This window comes from Dama dama, chromosome 23, assembly GCF_033118175.1.
Source record: "Dama dama isolate Ldn47 chromosome 23, ASM3311817v1, whole genome shotgun sequence".
In the NCBI taxonomy this organism is placed as follows: Eukaryota; Metazoa; Chordata; class Mammalia; order Artiodactyla; family Cervidae; genus Dama; species Dama dama.
Genome location: NC_083703.1, coordinates 8,199,513 through 8,209,921, shown reverse-complemented (window position 1 = coordinate 8,209,921; position 10,409 = coordinate 8,199,513). Strand labels below are relative to the sequence as shown.

The 10,409-nt window shown below is 43.7% G+C and overlaps 1 non-coding gene across 1 annotated transcript; it reads left to right on the top strand.

Moving 5' to 3' along the window:
- Window positions 1-9,691: 9,691 nt before the first annotated feature.
- Window positions 9,692-9,763, top strand: TRNAR-GCG (transfer RNA arginine (anticodon GCG)). The gene has a single exon. It is a non-coding gene; the product is annotated as a tRNA-Arg (tRNA).
- Window positions 9,764-10,409: the final 646 nt, after the last annotated feature.

The window sequence follows — 10,409 nt, the reverse complement described above, 5'->3', positions numbered from 1 at the left end:
TGACACCATGAAAGAAAGCCCTAGCTGGCTAGCGTCAGGGTTATTCTCGTGTGAGTCCTGAATGAAGCAGGTTAGGACTGCTGATCTCACAGGACAGGCATTCACCTCCTGGAGGCTGAGAATGGGCATGGCTCAGTCGAGCGAGCTGGGGTCTGAATCAGGCACTCTGTGGGTCTGGGTTGGTCCGTGTCTTCTAGGAAGTCTAGCTAGTATCTGTCTTTGACTCATCCCTGTCTCCTTCATGTTCCTCTTCTTACTCAAAAGTGAATAGGGACATTGCAGCTTGAAGACTTCTCTCTTTCAAACTTCAATGAGTGTGGACTTGCCCTTCAACTAAGGCTTAAGTTAGCACCTCCAATAGAATGATTATTATATCTGTCTCGAAAGGTTGTTATGGATACTCAAAAATATAAATTAGCAAGCGTTTCACTTTGATCAAAGAAGTTGGTTTTTGAGAAAATTAGTGAAGTCTGATTCCTAAGATTCACATATGCTTTTAAAATTCAAAGACTCTTTTATTTTCTTTTTTCATACGTATTAGTGTATACATGTCAGTCCCTATCTCCTAATTCGTCCCCCCTCCACCTCCCCCCCGACTTGGGGTCCATAGGTTTGTTCTCCATGTTATGTCTCTATTTCTGCCTTGCAAATGGGTTTTCAGAACCTGCTGTACAACGCAGACAGGGAAATCTGCTTAATGCTCTGTGGTGTCCTAATGGGAAGGAAATAAAAACAGAGGGGGTACACACACACACACACACACACACACACACATATACACACACACACTCATATATATATATAGCCAATCCACTTTGCTGTACACAGAAACTAACACAACATCGTAAAGCAACTATTCCCCAATAAAAACAGGAGATGAAAAAATAAATAATTAAAAAATGTTCATTTCCTAACACTCACTAATGATTTTCATCTTGGGGAATATATGCTATTGTTTCTATAAAACTAGGTTTTAGGAAAGGAGTATAAAGCGAACATCTTCATCCGTTTCCTTTCCCTCCACTCAGCCTACATGTGTGTGTTTGTGAGGATGCTCAAACTGTGTCTGCTGACACACGGGGACAGGTGTGAGGGGCTCCCAGGCAGGTAGCAGCAGGCAAAGCCGGAGGTAACTTCAGGCTCTCCGGTTCTCACGTGCTTCCCCAGGGCCACCCCGCTTGAGCCTGTTTGATACTTAGAGTTCCACTTCAACTTTTATTTGAAAAAAGGACTCCATTGCTTGCATGAGTTTGGGAGTCACTCAAGTAGAGAGGGCTGGGGGAAAGCAATTTGTTTCGAGTCATGGATGAGTTGAAGGGAATGGGGTAGGCTGCACCTCACGACCTTTGCACAGTTGAGTTTCAATTATCCACCCCCACCCCCACCACAAGGTATGAAATCTCAACATCCAACATAGTCATATCCATTTGTCAATTCAAAAATGCATTCTAATCAAATATCTATTACGTGAACAAATATATTTTGGATAGCTCATAAGTGATTTTGCCCATGAAAACAAATCCCGAAAAGGTAATTTTCCCAAATAATATGGGTGTGCAATCTTTGCCATAAATTAGAGGATTAACATCGATAATTTGCCATTTTTGTTTACTTGCTAAGTCATGTCTGACTCTTTGTGACCCCATGGACTATAGCCTGCCAGACTCTTCTCTGTCCATGGGATTTCCCAGGCAAGAATAATGAACTGGGTTGCCACTTACTTCTCCAGGGGATTTTTCCCAACACAGGGTTGGAACCCACATCTCCTGCATTGGCTGGTGGATTCTTTACCACTGAGCGACCTGGGAAGCAGGCAATATCAATAATAACTAATGATTAATTTTGTTAGGAGCCACAAAGATTTACAGTCCCTAGTTATATAACAATCAATAACTAACATAAAAAGTTTCACAGTCAGTAAACATTGTGGTCTTTACCATTAGTTTACAGTCCATACTGATTGAATATATATATATATATATATATATATATATATATATATATATATATATATATATAGTGTGTGTGTGTGTGTGTGTGGTGTGTGATAATAGTATCTAACTTTTATCATGAACTTGGCATGTGTCAGGCACTGTCTTACCATGAATTAACTGCATGAATTAATTTATTTCACAACAACCCCATAATCTCAATGCTAAAATATGCATAAAAGGAAGCAGAGAGAGGTGACATTACTTGCTTGATGTCTCACAGCTCGTAAGAGATATATGAAGAGCTAAAAAATCAAGTCCATGCATTACTCTATCTAGTCTAAGATCACACACAGTCAAACAGAATCATTATTTGAACTGCATCAGGACTTTAAAATAAAAGTGGGATTTGTACACAAGAATTGTCTGCTTACAAGCACTGACACTTGGAAAGGAAAAATTAGCATCACTGTTCCTTATTTGGGGGACTTTAAACAAAATAAAAATGAAGTTATTCAAGAACTTAGGCCAGGACCTGTTTCACATAGGTGAATGTTCACATACTTTGAACAAATATGACTGGTTCTATATTTAACATGTTGATGTAAAGAAAAAACCTTGTGCAAAACAGAAATCATTACTCCACACACACACTCACACACTCAACATCTACAGACTCATCATTGGGACCAAAAAGCTATTCATCATAAGAGATCCAAAGAAAATTTTAAATAATTGTAGTATTTATTGCCTTTACAGTAGTTGCTTTTATAGTCATTTTCTCATTTAATTTTCTCAGCAATTTTGAGGAATCCTCATGTTGACCTCACTTCACAGACGAGGTTAAATAGCTTGTCCATAATCCTGGAGCTAGAAAGTGGCTGCGCGTGGTTTCAACTCACACCCCAGAGATTCCAAAGTCCCAGAATACAGTTTTTGCCCCCTTCTCTTTAGTGGTAGAAGACAGCAGACCACCCAACCTTTCATGTTTGTAAATTGCATTTTCTCACCCACTTGGGGGTTGACTGTTTCATTGGCTTTTACATCCATGAGAAGAGGGAAAGAAAGAAGTTTTAGGCAGACGACGTCTTCCTTTTTTCCCGTTTCTGACAAGTTTGGTCCTTGTAACCCTTAGCAAGGAGACAGACTTCCTTTTTTGCACTTCTTACCTAGAATTCTCCTCAATAACCTTCTCCCAATCAAATCCTCATCTATCTGGTTCATTTGTTGAAGTTTCAGCACCTCTGGGGCCTTTCCTGATCCCTCCACATTGCATCAACCACTCCTTATGGTCCTTTCACTCCAACGTATCAGTCCGTTTCTGTGTGATGCCACAGTAGCCCGTTTTTGTTGAACTTTTTGGCCCCTGGCCTGGGAGCAGCATGGACGTTGAGACTGTCTGGTCCATTGTTGTTTCTCTGTTTCTAATATAGACTGGGTGCCCTGAATACAGTTGCGGATTAAATGAGTAAAGGTGAGTTTTTACATAAAAGGGAATACATGTTGTATGGCTTTTCTACTTGCATGGCAGAACTTTGTCTGATGTATAGCAAGTGCTCAAAATGTTTGCTAAGTGAATCAGTTCAGAGATTAGCGGTTTCAGCTAGAGTCCTAAGAAAGAGTAGTTTTATGGAAAACTGTAAGCTTAAGTATCCCGAAAATGAACATATTTCTTTTAAAGTAGGTTTAAGAAACTAAATGCCCTTCATTCTGGAGGAAACAGATATTTTAATTTGTGCCTTAAGAGGAATCAGATGTTCTTTGGACCATTTCCCCTTTTAAAGCCAATGCACTCACTTACAACTGTTGTCTATCAGTCACTTGGATGTGAAATTAAGCTTAGAGCCATACTCTAAATCTTCTGGATTCTATTTTATGTTAAAAAATTTTCTGAACATGTTCAACCTCCTAGGTTGCTGGAGGCTGCCTATGATGATACAGCCATGTGCGCCAAGGGGAAATACATCTATTCAACTGTGGAGAAAGCAACATAGCCACTAACCAGCCAGGGAAAGACAGATAGCCTCTACAGAACACACTGTCTCCTTTTTCAATAGAATAAGTCATTCTCCCCACACTCTCTAACAAAGTACTAGCTGTTACAGTGTTACTTCTGTTTTATGGGTTGGTTTTTGGCCTTGAGGCATGTGGAATCTTAGCTACAGACAAGGGATCCAACCCACATCCTCTGCTTGGGGAAGTGAAGTCTTAACCACTGGATCTCCAGGGAAGTTCTTCCTTCCACTGGGTATAAACACAAAATCAGAAGAAGGAAAATAAAAAGCTCTGAGTCTTTGATTGCAGAGCCTTGGAACGATGAACCCGCAGGTTTCTCCCACTGACTCCCCGACGGCTAAGAGTTCTCCCCACTGAGAGCTTGTCTGAAGTCACTTCAACCACCAGCTCCAATCTACCAATGCAACTTTCAGATCAAGTGCCTGCATACAAGAGGAATTCCCCAGATATTTGCTGGAAGGAGGAAGGGCGGAGGAAAATGTAGTTAATGGCGGAACCCTGTGTCTGTGCATGCGTGTGCAGTCTGAGTGTGTGGGGCCCTGTGTGTGTGTTCACAGTCACTTTCTGTGACATCAGAATGAACCCTGATATAGACCAAGAGGTGAGGCTGGCCTGAAATCTAGTCCAAGCAGGGGAGACTGTGATTTATTTCCCTATCAATACTTGGCAAATATGTTATATTTTCCCTGCTGCTGACCGGCATGCATACTGAAGGCGGGCATGGGGACCTGGGACCCCCAGCCCTGACCTGTTCATTCTGTACTTTGGTGCAGATCCCAGTCTCTAGCCCTAGGAAAACGCTGACACCATCCTGGTAATCTGATAGGTCTCTCCAAGACCTGGTGTTTCTGGACCAGCTGGGTTTCAGGTGCAGGGCGATGCTCTCCTGTTGGGCTTATCTTGGAACAAATTATAGGAGTCATTTCCCCAGATGCCATCTCTTGCTGGAATTCACACACGGTCAGAAGAAAAGAATCTAAATGAATCCCACTGGTTCTGGTGTCAAGCTCCTAAGCCCCTCGGGGGCTCCTGTACCACATCTCACATCTCCCCCCTTCTGTACCTGGCAACGTACATCACTCTTCAAAGCTGGTTGGGGCAATTTTATTTGTTCTTAGTGAGCTAAACAAAAACATACCTAGGCTGTGTGTTTGTTTATAAACAGAAAGCTGTGCTGCCCAAATGCCAAATTTTTGCTAATGATAGTTTCTTCTAAATACAATGTTTTGGGTGGGAGGATAAAACTCCACCTTGGCTCAGAGGGTAAAGCATCTGCCTGCAATGTGAGAGACCTGGGTCCAATCCCTGGGTCAGGAAGGTCCCTTGGAGAAGAAAATGGCAACCCACTCCAGTACTCTTACCTGAAAAATCCCATGGACGGAGGAGCCTGGTAGGCTACAGTCCACAGGGTCGCAAAGAGTTGGACACGACTGAGCAACTTCACTTTCTTTCTTTCTTTTCCCCTCAATAAATAAATAAGTAAAATAAAAAATAACAAAACAAAACAAAAAAGAAAGAAAGAAAGGAAAGAAAAATTTAAGGAACAACACTGTTGCTGAACCTTTTTGTGGTCCTGTGAGTGAAAATCACTCAGTGTCTGACTCTTTGCGACCCTATGGACTATACTATACAGTCCATGGAATTCTCCACATAAGAATACTGGAGTGGGTAGCCTTTCCCTTCTCCAAGGGGTTTTCCCAACCCAGGGATCAAATCCAGGTCTTTCGTGTTGCAGGCAGATTCTTTACCAGCTGAGCCACAAGAGAAGCCCAAGAACACTGGAGTGGGTAGCCTGTCCCTTCTTCAGCAGATCTTCCTAATCAGGAATCAATCTGGGGCCTCCTGCATTGCAGGCGGATTCTTTACCAACTGAGCTATGAGGGAAGCTCTTTTGTGGTCCTGGCTCTCAGCTATTACATGGAAAAACCTTCCAAGGGATAAATGATTAAAACAAGAAGGTGTTTTTTCAGTTACATTTTCTGTAACTGAAATTACATTTCAGTTTTTACATTTCAGGAATTACATTTTAATTTTATTTTTCTCATTGCTTTGGTTGCCATGGTACCTTATGAACATGAGCTAGACCCGGACTTTTAGGTTTCCCCTACTCATTCAACTGATGGAAAGCTAAAAAGGACATGAGGGTTTGAGTCCCTTCCTAACTCCACACAGTGGCTGGGTGCAGAGCCCGAGTGGTACCCAGGAGTACCAGGGATCTTCCCTGGTGCTTTTAAGAAATGCTTTGGGAATTCGTGGCTAATGCGTGGCCAGGAAGAAGAGGTGTCTTATCATAATACTAGGACTTCCCTGCCCTGGTCTTTCTTTAAAAATTGAAGTACAGTTGCTTTACAATATGCTAGTTTTGGGTGAGCAGCAAAGTGATTCACACACACACACACACACACACATATATTCTTTTTCCGATTCTTTTCCATTATAGGTTATTACAAAATATTGAATATAGATTTCTGTGCCATGTAGTATATCCTTGTTGTTTAGCTATTTTATGTATAATAAACATGTGTATGTTAATCCCGAACTCCTATTTATCTCTCCCATCACCTTCAGTATCCATAAGTTTGTTTTCTATGTTTGCGAGTCTGTTTCTATTTTATAAATAAGTTCGTTTGTATCACTTTTTAAGATTCCACATATAAGTGATATAAGATTTTGTCTATCTCTGTCTTACTTCACGTAATATTATAATCTCTAGGTCCATTCATGTTGCTGCAAACGGCATAATTCCATTCTTTTTTTTTTTATGACGGAGTAGTATCTCATTGGAGAAGGCAATGGCACCCCACTCCAGTACTCTTGCCTGGGAAATCCCATTGACGGAGGAGCCTGGTGGGCTGCAGTCCATGGGGTCATAAGAGTTGGACACGACTGAGCGACTTCACTTTCACTTTTCACTTTCATGCATTGGAGAAGGAAATGGCAGCCCACTCCAGTGTTCTTGCCTGGAGACTCCCAGGGACGGGGGAGCCTGGTGGGCTGCCGTCTATGGGGTCACACAGAGTCGGACACGACTGACGTGACTTAGCAGTAGTATTACATTGTATATATACCACATCTTTTTCCACTCATGTGTTGATGGACATTTAGGTTGCTTCCCTGTCTTGTTTGTGGTAAACAGTGGGTCTGCTGTGAATATTGGGGTGCTTGTATCTTTTTGAATTAGAGAATTAGAGTTTTCACTGAATATATGCCCAGGAGTGGGATTTTAGGATCATATGGTAACTCTAATTTTAGTTGCTTTTTTAAAAAACAAAATTGAATTTTTTTTTAAACTTTTATCTTGTATTGAAGTACAGTTGATTAACAAATTTATCATAGTTTCAGGTGAACAGTGAAGTGACTCAGCCAGGCACACACATGTATCCGTTCTCCCCCAAACCCTCTTCCATTCAAGCTGCCATCTAACACTGAACAGAGTTCCATGTACTATACAGTGGGTCCTTGTGGTTATCCATTTTAAATATAGTAGTGCGTACATGCCCATCCCAAACTCCATTACTATCTCTTCTCTCCATCCTCTCCCCCACCCCCAGCTGGCAACCATAAACTCAGAGTGTGTGAGTCCGAAGCTTCTGTTTTGTAAGTAAGTTCATTTGTATCATTTCTTTTTAGATTCCACACGTAGGGAAAGTCATATGACATCTCTCCTTCTCCGTCTGACTGACTTCACTCAGTATGACTCTCTTTAGTCCATCCACATTGCTGCAAATGGCATTATTTCATTCTTTTTTATGGCTGAGTAATATTCCACTGTGTATATGTACTACATCTTTTCTATCTATTTCACTGTGAAATGAAAACTGGAGGTGTTAGCTGCTCAGGCATGTCTGACTCTTTGTGACCCCATGGACTATATAGCCCGTCAGGCTCCTCTGTCCATAGAATTCTCTAGGCAATCTTACTGGCTGTGCTGGGCTAAGCTGTTTCAGTCACGTCCAACTCTTTGCAACACTATAAACCGTGTCTCACCAGGCATCTCTGTCCATGGGATTCTTCAGGCAAGAAAACTGGAGTGAGTAGCTATTCCCTTCTCCAGAGGATCTTACCAACTCAGGGGTTGAACCTGGTCGCTTGCAATGCATTGCAGGAAGATTCTTCACCATGCGAGCCACCAGGGTCATTGCAAGCAGTATTGCACTGAACACTGGGGTCCGTGTTTGGTTTTGGATTATGTTTTTCCCCAGATAAATGCCCAGGAGTGGGATTGCAGAATCACACAGTAGCTCTACTTTTGGTTTTTGCAGGACCTCCATACTGTTCTCCATGTAGCTGCACCAATTTACCTTCCCACCAACAGTGCAGGAGGGTTCCTTTTTCTCCACATCCTCTCCAGCATTTATTATTTATAGACTTTTTAATGATGGCCATTTTGACATGTGAGGTGAGTGACACCCCACTGGAGTTTTGATTTGCATTTCTCTAGTAATTAGCTGGAGAAGGAAATGGCAACCTACTCCAGTATTCTTGCCTGGAGAACCCCAGGGACAGAGGAGCCTGGTGCGCTGCCGTCTATGTTTCTGTCCTCCATAGGGTGTGGCCAAAGGTAAATTTTCCCACTTAGGCTTGTAAAAATATAAGTGTATTCAAATGCTCTTCAGCTTGAAACCATAAGAAGCAGGAGGAAGCTTACAGAAGATTGTGGAATTTGAAGCATTCAGGAAAAACAAAAACAAAAAATACTGCAGCCAAAGCATGAAGCACAGGACCCTGTAACACTGCCCTTTTAAATGATCTGACCACCCTTATGATAACATGGGAGTCCTTCCTGCAGCTCTTGAAGCTCCAAAGACCCCTTGGAAATTCTGCTCCTCACCTCCCATCACACTTAAACTGCTTCACCAGTATCTGTCTCATTTATTGTGTATGAGCTCTGGGCAAGAAGGGACCATGTTTTTCTCATTCACAGCATTAGCCTGAGGGCTGAGCAGAGCTCCTGACATCCAGCAGGTGAACAGTCACTGTTTGTTGGATGAGTGGACAGGATTGGGTGACTTCTCCAGTTGACTGGATTCGCGGACAAATGCCTGCAGTCACGAGCATGGGGGAGAGCTCAGATCCTGCCTGGGGCCGGACCACAATTTTCTGGAAAGGAACTCAGAGGACTTGCTGGGCTGACTCTGTGTGCACGGTCACCCAGGGAGTAGAGAGTTCAGCATGCCCAGAATGACAAGGAAGCTGAAGTTTCTTTCCGGTTGATTTATCTAAATACTCATGGCAGAAATGGCCTCACCGGGCCTGGTCTCCACCAGGTGTAACTGGGTGAAAATTGGCCTCCTTTCTTTGCTTTTTGTAGAACAGAGTTTTGTCTATGCTCCTTCTTGGGTGTTTATGTTGGGATGGGCTGAGGTCAGGTAATACTGCCCCCCAAAGAGTCGAAGAGCAGCTGCTGTAAATCATTGAACGGTCCAGTGACAGCCCTTCACCTCTGTTCCCAGCTCTGCAGGTACCCCTCTGCCCGTGGACCCCTCTGCTCAGACGGGCGTTGTCATCCACTTCAGGTGGTCCGGGGGAAGCAGAAGCCAGCCTATGGCAGCCGGGATCCATTAGATGGCTGTATTGCATTTCTTTCTACTAACAGAGGTTTCTTCTCCCAGTGCAGATGCAGAGCGCTGTGTCTCCCTGGGAGGGAGGCAGCTTCCCCAACACCAGGGAAACCAGGGAGAAGCTTTCCGTCAGATCTGCACGGAGCGCTGTGGTTCTGATCTCCTCACACTTCTCTAGGGGCTTCCCTGGTGGCTCAGATGGTAAAGCATCTGTTTGCGATTCAGGAGACCCAGGTTCGATCCCTGGGTTGGGAAGATCCCCTGGAGAAGGAAATGGCAATCCACTCCAGTACTCTTGCCTGGAAAATCCCATGGACGGAGGAGCCTGGTAGGCTACTGTAGCCTGGTAGGCTACAGTCCACGCAAAGAGTCGGACACGACTGAGCAACTTCACTTTCACTTTCACACTTACAGACTTCTCTGGCAGTCAGTGTGAAGATGTGCTGGAACTTTCCTCTGGAACACAGCTGTGGTCTCTTGGCTTCCAGACCACACGGACACAGTGTGGGCTGATGCAGAGATGCTGGGCTAGCTGTCAGGAAAGACTTGGGTTTGTCCCCGCTCTTACAAAGCCTGGCAGTGGGGAGGCTGTGGTTCACGTGTATCCACTCTTCTCCTCCCCCGTCCACCCTTGTCCTGGCTCATAGGTGTGGGGTATCCTTCCCGGGGTTCTGGACTTGCCCAGATGTCTGGGTTTGGCCAATGGAAGGTGGTCATGGCAGGATGCTAGTTAAAAGCTGAGGGTCTAAGGATTCTCACTGCCCACTGCCCTTCTATTCCATCAGTCATGAGAAGATCTTGCCCGGGGCAGTTTCTAGAACCCCCAGAGAGGACACAGCCCACAGGATGACCAGTCAACCTGCACACTTGTGAGCAAGAAATAAGTGTTTGCTGCTGCAAG